Source organism: Hordeum vulgare, chromosome 2H (genome assembly GCF_904849725.1).
Source record: "Hordeum vulgare subsp. vulgare chromosome 2H, MorexV3_pseudomolecules_assembly, whole genome shotgun sequence".
Taxonomy (NCBI): domain Eukaryota; kingdom Viridiplantae; phylum Streptophyta; class Magnoliopsida; order Poales; family Poaceae; genus Hordeum; species Hordeum vulgare.
In genome coordinates this window covers 448,833,684-448,844,892 of record NC_058519.1, presented here as the reverse complement: position 1 = coordinate 448,844,892, position 11,209 = coordinate 448,833,684, and positions in this window count along the sequence as shown.

The window sequence follows — 11,209 nt, the reverse complement described above, 5'->3', positions numbered from 1 at the left end:
TTGCTCATTTCCTACCGGTCAAAGAGTCTATGTTGGGACCTCAGCTGGCAGAGTTGTATACGTCAAGGATAGTCTCGTTGCACGGTGTTCCTATGTTCATTTCTTCAAATCGTGGAAGCGTCTTTAATTCCAAGTTCTGGGATTCCTTTTAGACTGCGATGGGTACTAAGATCCATTTCAGTACAACTTTCCATCCTCACACAAGTGGGCAAGTTGAGAGAGTCAATCAGATCCTTGAAGATATGCTCAGAGCTTGTGTGATTTCTTTTGGCATGAAGTGGGAAGATTGCTTACCATTTTCCGAGTTCTCATACAACAACAACTTTCAAGAGAGTTCAAGAAAGGCTCCATTCGAGATTCTATATGGCAGGAAGTGTCGTACCTCGCTCAATTGGTCAGAGACTTGTGAGTGTCAGATTCTTGGGAATGACATGATTGCTGAAGCAGAAGAAATGTGTCGTGTCATTTGGGATAATCTCAAAGCAGCTGAGTCGTGTCAGAAGAGCTACTACGATAGCAAGCATCGTGACATGACTTTTCAGCTCGATGATTTTGTGTATCTGAAAGTGTCTCCCATGAAAAGCACTCAACACTTCGACATCAAAGGGAAGCTCTCTCCTCGCTTTGTTGGTCCTTTCAGAATTGTTGGCAAGAGAGGCAATCTTGCATATCAACTAGAGCTTCCGTCCAACTTCTCCAATGTGCATGATGTGTTTCACGTCTCAGATCGGGAGATGCTTCAAGACTCCCGAGTGCACAATTGATCTCCAGGATATCGATCTCCAGCCCGACCTATCCTACCATGAGCATCCGATAGCAATACTTGAAGGAAGTGAGCGCAAGACCCGCAATAAGTAAATCAAGTTCCTCAAAGTGCAATGGTCACATCATTCAGACAAATAAGCCACTAGGGAGCGCGAGGACAACCTACGTTCCGAGTACCCGGAGTTCTTCCAATCATAGATCTCGGGTCAAGATCCTCTTGTAGTGTGGGAGAGTTGTGACAGCCCCAGTGCACCCCTTTCATTTTATGTAACCTTTCCATGTATGGCAACCTTGGATTGTTAATGAAATGGATTTGAGACTTAGTTATGTCATCATTTCATGTGCTTCATGCATCATGCATAGCATCATATTATTCGTCTTCTTGGTTTTGATCCTTGTGTTGTTGTGTCACCTTGGTGGGATATGTGAGTGCATGTGTGAGGTTGAGCTTGGCATGAGAGTGGGTGCAACAAGTGCATCTCAAAACCCCTTGTTGCACCATAGCGCCTTAAACCCCCTCCTTATTTTTTCTGTTTATTTATTGTTTGTGTTTAATTTTTGTGATAATTAGGAATATTTCAATTTCTGGAATATGTCCATATTTGGACTTGCCAAATTGGGCACGCTCAAGAACAACCATGTTCTTGAGATAGCAGTAGTTTGATTCTATGCTATTTTTCTTTTATTGTTTGTGGAGTTTTTCTGACTGCAACATGGGCAGTATGATATATGGATTTGGGGTAGAAAATCCCAAGAAATCCAATGGTGGTACTGGTTTCTCTTATTGATCATTTTTGTAGAAAGTCACCTTGTGGTGAGGTGGCACTAGTTTTATCTGTGTAGGGTGGTTTATGTGCATGGTCAGAGGTTGTGCTTGCATGCATCATTATGTTCGTGACATCATCTTCGTGCTGGTATTTATTTCCCGCTTGTTTCTTTTGGGTAGCTACTGGGACCGGAAACGAGTTCGAAGAGTCCGGTGAGTTCGTGCAGGAAGATCAGGATCAGTTCCACTCTGAAGAAATCACAGGCAAGATGATCGTGACCTTGACACCGTTTCTAGATCTGTTTTTCTTAGTGATTCGCTTCTTTCGATACATCTCTGCTGCCTACCACATGATATATAGGCCATCAAACATTGCCATGAAACCTCAAACACCTCCCCTCCTAGCAAATATTGTTTGGCTAAGTTAGTCTTGCTCAACCACTAATTGTTAGCGTTGCTAGTTGCAGGTGCTAACTGGTCCATGTGATAACATGGGCATTCGATATCATCATATTCATTTTCTATTTAATTAAGGCACCTATATACTTGGTAAATAGCGGAAGGCCTAGCCTTTTGTTGGGTGATTTCTTCTGCTGTTGCCGCCTTAGTTTCGGCTACCGGTGTTTTATTCCATAACTGAGCGCTCCTAACACGTTCGGGGTTGTTATGGGGACCCCCTTGATAAATCATGTAGTGTTAAGACTTGTCTGGCAGGACCCAACTTTGGTGTTAATTTGCTAATAACTTAATATGAAAAACATAGGGAATAGCTACCCAGAGGACGTAATAAACAACTCGTGCCAGTGCTCCTCATGAGTGTTGGTCCAAAATGAGCAGACTATGGGGCTACCACGGGGCAACTCGAGGTTTGGTTTAACTCGTAGTGTGACTCATCCATCGTGTCCTGAGAACGAGATACACGGCTCCTATCGGGATCTTCGACACGTCGGGAGGTCTTGTCGGACTTGTCTTAGCTTAGCGATATATCTCACGCATTGGGATTCCGGTGAGACTTTGGGTCTTCTCAGAGTTGAGGTTTTCCACTGAGGAATCCGATGAGATCAGGAGTTTCGTCGTAGAGGATTACTATGCGGCCTGTGGTAATTTGTGATGGACTAGTTGGAGCACCCCTGCAGGGTTTAATATTTCGGAAAGCCGTGCCCACAGTTATGTGGAAAACATGGATATTTTGTTATCGGTTCTAGATAACTTAAAGTAATTCAAATAAAACTTGCCAATTGAGTGCGTAACCGTGAATGTTTCTTTTAGAGCTCCTTCTTTGATCGAGAACACGGTGGGGTTATGAATGACGTAAGTAGGTGTTCCGGATCACTTAGTGATCATTCTAGTCTTCGACCGTCTCACATAGACCAGCATATGTTATTTCTGTTCTTTGTAAGTTAGCCACCATATATACTTAGGATGCTGCAAACTCAAACATTTAACCCCACCTCACCCATTAACTTAGTTAGACTCGATACCAAGGTCATGAGATTGCTGAGTCCTTGTGGCTCACAGCTTACTACAAACACCCATAGGTACAGTAGGTTTTCTCGACGATACCTAGCTGAAGTGGGAGTTCTACAAAGACAATTGTAGGCTATATGTGACATATCTCGAGGACTAGAGGCGCATGGTCATGATCGTGGGACTAGCAAGATGGGATAGCATGATTTTACCATTTATCTTGTGCGTAGTCGGACCCTGTCTTATGTATGAATAATGAATGCTTGTGTGGATTGGAATCTAGCATGTGGCAAGTGTAAGCCAAATCTTATACTCATCTCTCTATTTTATGTAATGGCAATGTTATCCTGCTTGCGATACACTTAGATGCGACCCTTTCCCCTTTTGAGGCCTCGCCTCCAAATAAGGAAAGTATCGCATCTTAGTCGTTACATTCCTCCTATATATAGTGGAGGTTTGAGAGGGTTTTTGCACCTCAAGCCTTTATGCAGCCCTCTCTCCCTCCACTACTTCGTGACACCTCGTAGCTAGTTCGGTGCGGCACGGTGTAGCCCTGCCGGAGTAGCTACACCATCATCACCGCCACGCCGTCGTGTTGCCGGAGAATTCAACTACCTCTTCGTCTCTCTTGCTGGATCAAGAAGGTGGAGATCATCATCGAGTTGTACGTGTGCTGAACATGGAGGTGCCGTCTGTTTGGCGCTAGATTGGACGGATTGTGGGACGGCGGTGATTTGGATCGCGAAGACGTTCCACTACATCAACCGCATTTCTTAACACTTCCCGCTTAGCGACTGACGTCTACTACGCAACCTTCTCCTTGTAGACGTTGTTGGGCCTCCAAGTGCAAAGGTTTGTAGAACAGTAGAAATTGTCCCTCAAGTGGGTGACCTAAGGTTTATCAATCCGCCGGAGGCGTAGGATGAAGATGGTCTCTCTCAAGCAACCCTGCAACCAAATAACAAAGAGTCTCTTGTGTCCCCAACACACCCAATACAATGGAAAGTTGTATAGGTGCACTAGTTCGGCGAAGAGATGGTGATACAATTGCAATATGGATGGTAGACATAGGTTTTTGTAATCTGAAATTACAAAAACAGCAAGGTAACTAGTAACAAAAGTGAGCACGAACGGTATTGCAATGCGTGGAAACAAGGCCTAGGGTTCATACTTTCACCAGTGAAGTTCTCTCAACAAAGATAACATAATTGGATCATATAACTATCCCTCAACATGCAACAAAGAGTCACTCCGAAGTCACTAATAGCGGAGAACAAACGAAGAGATTATTGTCGGGTACGAAACCACCACAAAGTTATTCTTTCTGATCGATCTATTCAAGAGTTCGTACTAGAATAACACCTTAAGATACATATCAACCAAGACCCTAATGTCACCTAGATACTCCATTGTCACCTCAAGCATCCGTGGGCATGATTACGATATGCATCACACAATCTCAGAATCATCTATTCAACCAACACATAGAACTTCAAAGAGTGCCCCAAATTTTCTACCGGAGAGTCAAAACGTGTGCCAACCCCTATGCATAGGTTCCCAATGTCACGAACCCGCAAGTTGATCACCAAAACATACATCGAGTACTCACATGAATCCACGTGTGCCAACCCATATGCATAGGTTCCCAATTGTCACAAACCCGCAAGTTGATCACATCAGATAGACACGTGCAAGACATACATCAAATGTTCTCAAAGACTCAATCCGATAAGATAACTTCAAAGGGGAAACTCAATTCTTTACAAGAAGGGAGAGGGGGAAGAACATCATAAGATCCAACTATAGTAGCAAAGCCCACAGTACATCGAGATCAAGACATCTCAAGAACACAAGAGAGAGAGATCAAACACATAGCTACTAGTACATACCCTCAGCCCGAGGGAGAACTACTCCCTCCTCGTCATGGAGATCGCCGGGATGATGAAGATGGCCACCGGAGATGGATTCCCCCTCCGGCAGGGTGCCGGAACGAGCTCCAGATTGGTTTTTGGTGGCTACAGAGGCTTGCGGCGGCGGAACTCCCGATCTAGGTTTCTTTCTCGGGGTTTCTGAATTTATAGGAATTTATGGCGGTGGAATTGCATTAGTTGGGCCCATGAGGAGGTCACAAGCCTGCACGGTGCGACCTGGGGGGTAGGCCGTGCCCCATAGGCTTGTGACTCCCTCGTGGCTCTTTTGGCCTTCTTCCAAAGCTTCGGGGGTTTCTTTTGGTCCAAAAAATCATCGTAAAGTTTAATACCATTTGGACTCCGTCTGAAAAAGGGTCAAAAACACGGGAAAAACAGAAACTGGCACTTGGCACTGAGTTAATATGTTAGTCCCAAAAAAGAAATAAAATAGCATATTCATGCATATAAAACATCCAAAGTTGACAAGATAATAGCATGGAACCATCAAAAATTATAGATACGTTGGAGACGTATCAAGCATCCCCAAGCTTAACTCCTGCTCGTCCTCGAGTAGGGAAGTGATAAAGAATGAATTTTTGATGTGGAACGCTACCTAGCATAGTTGTCCTTTGTAAATTCTTTCACGTGGCATGAATGTTCAGATCCTTAAGATTCAAAACAATAGTTTGCTATTGACATGAAAACAGTAATACTTTAAGCAAACTAGCAAAGTAATCATGAACTTTCAAAATAACAAGGCCAATGAAAGTTATCCCTACAAAATCATATAGTCTGGCTATGCTCCATCATCCTCACACAACTAATGTAAATCATGCACAACCCCGGAATTGACCAAGTAATTGTTTTCGCACTCTTACTTTCTCAAACCTTTTATAACTATCACGCAATACATGAGCGCGAGCCATGGATATAGCACTATAGGTGGAATAGAGTGTGGTGGTGGTTGTGAGACAAAAAGGAGGAGATGGTCACATTGACTCGGCGTATCAATAGGCTATGGAGATGCCCATTAATAGATATCAATGTGAATGAGTAGGGATTGCCATACAAGAGATGCACTAGAGCTATAAGTATGTGAAAGCTCAAGAGGAAAACTAGTGGGTGTGCATCCAACTTGCTTGCTCACGAAGACCTAGGGCAATTTTGACGAAGCCCATCATTGGAATATACAAGCCAAGTTATATAATGAAGATTCCCACTAGTGTATATGGCGGTGACAAAACAAGAGGCTCTCAATCATGAAGAACATGGTGCTTATTATGAAGCGCAAGTGTGGAAAAAAGATAGTAGCATTGTCCCTTCTCTCTTTTTCTCTCTTTTTCATTTGAGCTCTTAGGCCTCTTTTTTTCTTTTCTTTTCTTTTTGTTTTTTTTGTTTTTGGGCTCTTTGGCCTTTTTTCCTCACATGGGACAATGCTCTAATAATAATGATCATCACACTTTTATTTACTCAGAGCTCAAAGATCACAATGATGAAGACTCCATAGGAAGTGCCTCCGGTAGTGTACCGGGATGTGCAACGATCTAGCATGGCGTATGATGTTGAAACATCTCGCTAGCTATCTTACGATCATGCAATGGCAATATGAGAGTGACGGCACAAGTCATGAGACGGAATGGTGGGAGTTGCATGGCAATATATCTCGGAATGGCTATGAAAATGCCATAATAGGTAGGTATGGTGGCTGTTTTGAGGGAGGCATAAGGTGGTTTTGTGCACCGGCGAGAGTTGCGTGGTACTAGAGAAGCTAGCAATGGTGGAAGGGTGAAAGTGCGTATAATCCATGGACTCAACATTAGTCATAAAGAACTCACATACTTGTTGCGAAAGTTTTTATTAGTAATCGAAACAAAGTGCTAAACTCATACTCCGAGGGGAAGGGTTGGTAGGTGTTAACCATCGCGCGATCCCGGCCTCAACACAAAGGATGACAATCAATAGATCAATTATGCTCCGACTTCCTAACATAGCGGTTCACCATACGTGCATGCTACGGAAATCACCAACTTCAACACAAGTATTTCTAGATTCACAACACCCTACTAACATAACTCTTAATATTACCGAATCCACGTCTCAAAACTAATTGAGAGGAATCAAAACTTCTCTTTCTATTCAATGCACATGAAGATGGAGGTTTTTGTATCCTCTTTGGGTACCTATCACATTTGGGACTACTTTCATAGCATAAGCCAACTACCAAATCACGCACCGCCGTGCTCTAAAGATATAAGTGAAGCACAAGAGCAAAAGTATCTAGCTCAAAAGATATAAGTGAAGCACAATGAGCATTCTGGCAAAATCACGATGAGTGCATGTATCTCTCTCTCAAAAAGGTGTGCAGCAAGGATTATTGTGACCAACCAAAAAGAAAAGACTCCTAAGATAAAAGACGCTCCAAGCAAAACACATATCATTTGGTGAATAAAAATATAGTCCCAAGTAAAGTTACCGATGGATTGAAGACGAAAGAGGGGATGCCTTCCCGGGGCATCCCCAAGCTTAGGCTTTTTGGTATCCTTGAATATGGCTTGAGATGCCTTGGTAATCCCCAAGCTTAGGCTCTTGCCACTCCTTATTCCATCGTCCAGTAAACATCACCCAAAACCTGAAAACTTCACAACACAAAACTTAAACAGAAACTCGTGATAACATTAGCACAAAAAACAAACTACCACTTCTTTTGGTACTGTAGCAAACTTGGATTATATCTATATTGATGATGGGCTACTGTATTCTCACTTTTACATGGCTAGTACCCCGTGATACTACCATAGTTTCATCAAAACAAGCAACCAACTCAACAAAAACAGAATCTGTCAAAAACATACCAGTCTGTAGCAATCTGTATACTTCATATACTTATGGTACCTCAAAAAATCTTAAAACTTACGACAGCCTGGGAAAAAAGCATATCAATCAGCGGCAAAAAGAATCAACTCAAAAGCTTTTCCAAATAAAAATGAAAAATCATTTCGTGAGCAGAAAGTTTCTGTCTTTTTCCAGCATGATCAAACAACTATCACCCAAGCTATCATAAAGGCTTTACTTGGCACAAACACTAAAAGAAACACAAAAAACACAATAATAACAGAATTATAATGGTGTGGAAAAGCAAAACAGAAAGCAAAAAGCAAAAATAAATTCATTGGGTTGCCTCCCAACAAGCGCTTTGTTTAACGCCCTTAGCTAGGCATTGATTTCAATGATGCTCACATAAAAGGCAAGGATTGAAACACAATGAGAGCATCATGGAGCATGTGGCTAGCACATTTAAGTCTAACCCACTTCCTATGCATAGGGATTTTGTGATCAAACAATTTATTGGAGCAAGAATCAACTAGCATAGGAAGGCAAAACAAGCATAGCTTCAAAAATTTCAACACATGGAGAGGAAGCTTGATACTATTGCAATAAGTAGAAGCATATGATCCTCTCTCATAGTAATTTTCAGTAGCATCATGAATGAATTCAACAATATAACCAGCACCTAAGGCTTTCTTTTCATGATCTACAAGCATAGGAATTTTACTACTCTCCACATAAGGAAATCTATTCTCAAGAATAGTAGTGGGAGTATCGTAAAAGACTTGAGCACTACAAATGGTGTCCACAATGAAAAAGCAAGGTTTAGCAAAGGGTTTTTCGAAAGTATGACAAGTTTTATCATCCCTCTTCTTCAAAGCATAAGTATCCTCACAATAATCATCATAGATAGGGGGCATGCTTTCATCAAAATGATTTTGATCATTCAAAGTGGAAGAACTAAAAAGATCATCTTCATCGAATATAGCATCCCCAAGCTTGTGGCTTTGCATATCATTAGCATCATGGGTATTCAAAGAATTCATGCTAAGAACATTACAATCATGCTCATCATTCACATATTCTATGCCAAGCATTCTATGTAATTCTTCTTTCAGCACTTGAGCACAATTTTCCTTCCCATCATGATCACGAAAGACATTGAAAAGATGGAGCATATGAGGCATCCTCAATTCCATGTTTTTTGTAGTTTTCTAGCGAAAGAACAAGAAACAAAAAGATTCGATTGCAAGATCTAAAGATATACCTTCAAGCGCTAACCTCCCAGAAAAATGCTTCATTGACGGGATGTTAGTGCCGCTTACCTAGCCTCCCCGGCAACGGCGCCAGAAAAATGCTTGATGTCTACTACGCAACCTTCTCCTTGTAGACGTTGTTGGGCCTCCAAGTGCAGAGGTTTGTAGAACAGTAGCAATTTTCCCTCAAGTGGGTGACCTAAGGTTTATCAATCCGCGGGAGGCGTAGGATGAAGATGGTCTCTCTCAAGCAACCCTGCAACCAAATAACAAAGAGTCTCTTGTGTCCCCAACACACCCAATACAATGGTAAGTTGTATAGGTGCACTAGTTCGGCGAAGAGATGGTGATACAAGTGCAATATGGATGGTAGATATAGGTTTTTATAATCTGAAATTACAAGAACAGCAAGGTAACTAGTAACAAAAGTGAGCACGAACGGTATTGCAATGCGTGGAAACAAGGCCTAGGGTTCATACTTTCACTACTGAAGTTCTCTCAACAAAGGTAACATAATTGGATTATATAACTAGCCCTCAACATGCAACAAAGAGTCACTCCAAAGTCACTAATAGCGGAGAACAAACGAAGAGATTATTGTCGGGTACGAAACCACCACAAAGTTATTCTTTCTGATTGATCTATTCAAGAGTTCGTACTAGAATAACACCTTAAGATACATATCAACCAAGACCCTAATGTCACCTAGATACTCCATTGTCACCTCAAGCATCCGTGGGCATGATTATACGATATGCATCACACAATCTCAAAATCATCTATTCAACCAACACATAGAACTTCAAAGAGTGCCCCAAAGTTTCTACCGGAGAGTCCAAACGTGTGCCAACCCCTATGCATAGGTTCCCAATGTCACGAACCCGCAAGTTGATCACCAAAACATACATCGAGTACTCACACGAATCCACGTGTGCCAACCCATATTCATAGGTTCCCAATTGTCACAAACCCGCAAGTTGATCACATCAGATAAACACGTGCAAGACATACATCAAGTGTTCTCAAAGACTCAATCCGATAAGATAACTTCAAAGGGGAAACTCAATTCATTACAAGAAGGGAGAGGGGGAAGAACATCATAAGATCCAACTATAGTAGCAAAGACCACAATACATCGAGATCAAGACATCTCAAGAACACGAGAGAGAGAGATCAAACACATAGCTACTAGTACATACCCTCAGCCCGAGGGAGAACTACTCCCTCCTCGTCATGGAGATCGCCGGGATGATGAAGATGGCCACCGGAGATGGATTCCCCCTCCGGCACAAGCCTACACGGTGCGACCTGGGGGGTTTCTTTCTGGGAGTTTCTAAATTTATATCTAGGTTTCTTTCTGGGAGTTTCTAAATTTATAGGAAATTATGGCGGTGGAATTGCGTCAGTTGGGCCCACGAGGAGGTCACAAGCCTACACGGTGCGACCTGGGGGGTAGGTCGCGCCCCATGTGCTTGTGACTCCCTCGTGGCTCTTCTGGCCTTCTTCCAAAGCTTCGGGGGTCTCTTTTGGTCCAAAAAAATCATCGTAAAGTTTCATTCCATTTGGACTCCGTCTGAAAAAGGGTCAAAAACACGGAAAAAACAGAAACTGGCACTTGGCACTGAGTTAATAGGTTAGTCCCAAAAAAGATATAAAATAGCATATTCATGCATATAAAACATCCAAAGTTGACAAGATAATAGCATGGAACCATCAAAAATTATAGATACGTTGGAGACGTATCAGCGATCTACGAGGATATGTGGATCCGATCTCCCTCTCGTAGATGATCATCACCATGATAGGTCTTCGTATGCGTAGGAAGTTTTTTGTTTCCCATGCAACGTTCCCCAACAATATGACCGTGTCAGTTTATTGCTATTGTTTTCTACATGTCAAGTATCTGTTCCTATGACCATGAGATCATGCAACTCCCAAACACCGGAGGAATGCCTTGTGTGTATCAATGTCACAACATAACTGGGTGACTATAAAGGTGCTCTATAGGTGTCTCCGAGGGTATCTGTTGGGTTGACGTGAATCGAGACTGGGATTTGTCGCTCCGTATGACGGAGAGGTATCTCTAGGGCCCACTCGGTAATACAACATCACAAGAAGCTTGCAAGCAATGTGACTAAGGAGTTAGTCTTGTCATCTTGTATTACAAAACGAGTAAAGAGACTTGCGAGTAACGAGATTGAACTAGGTATGTAGATACC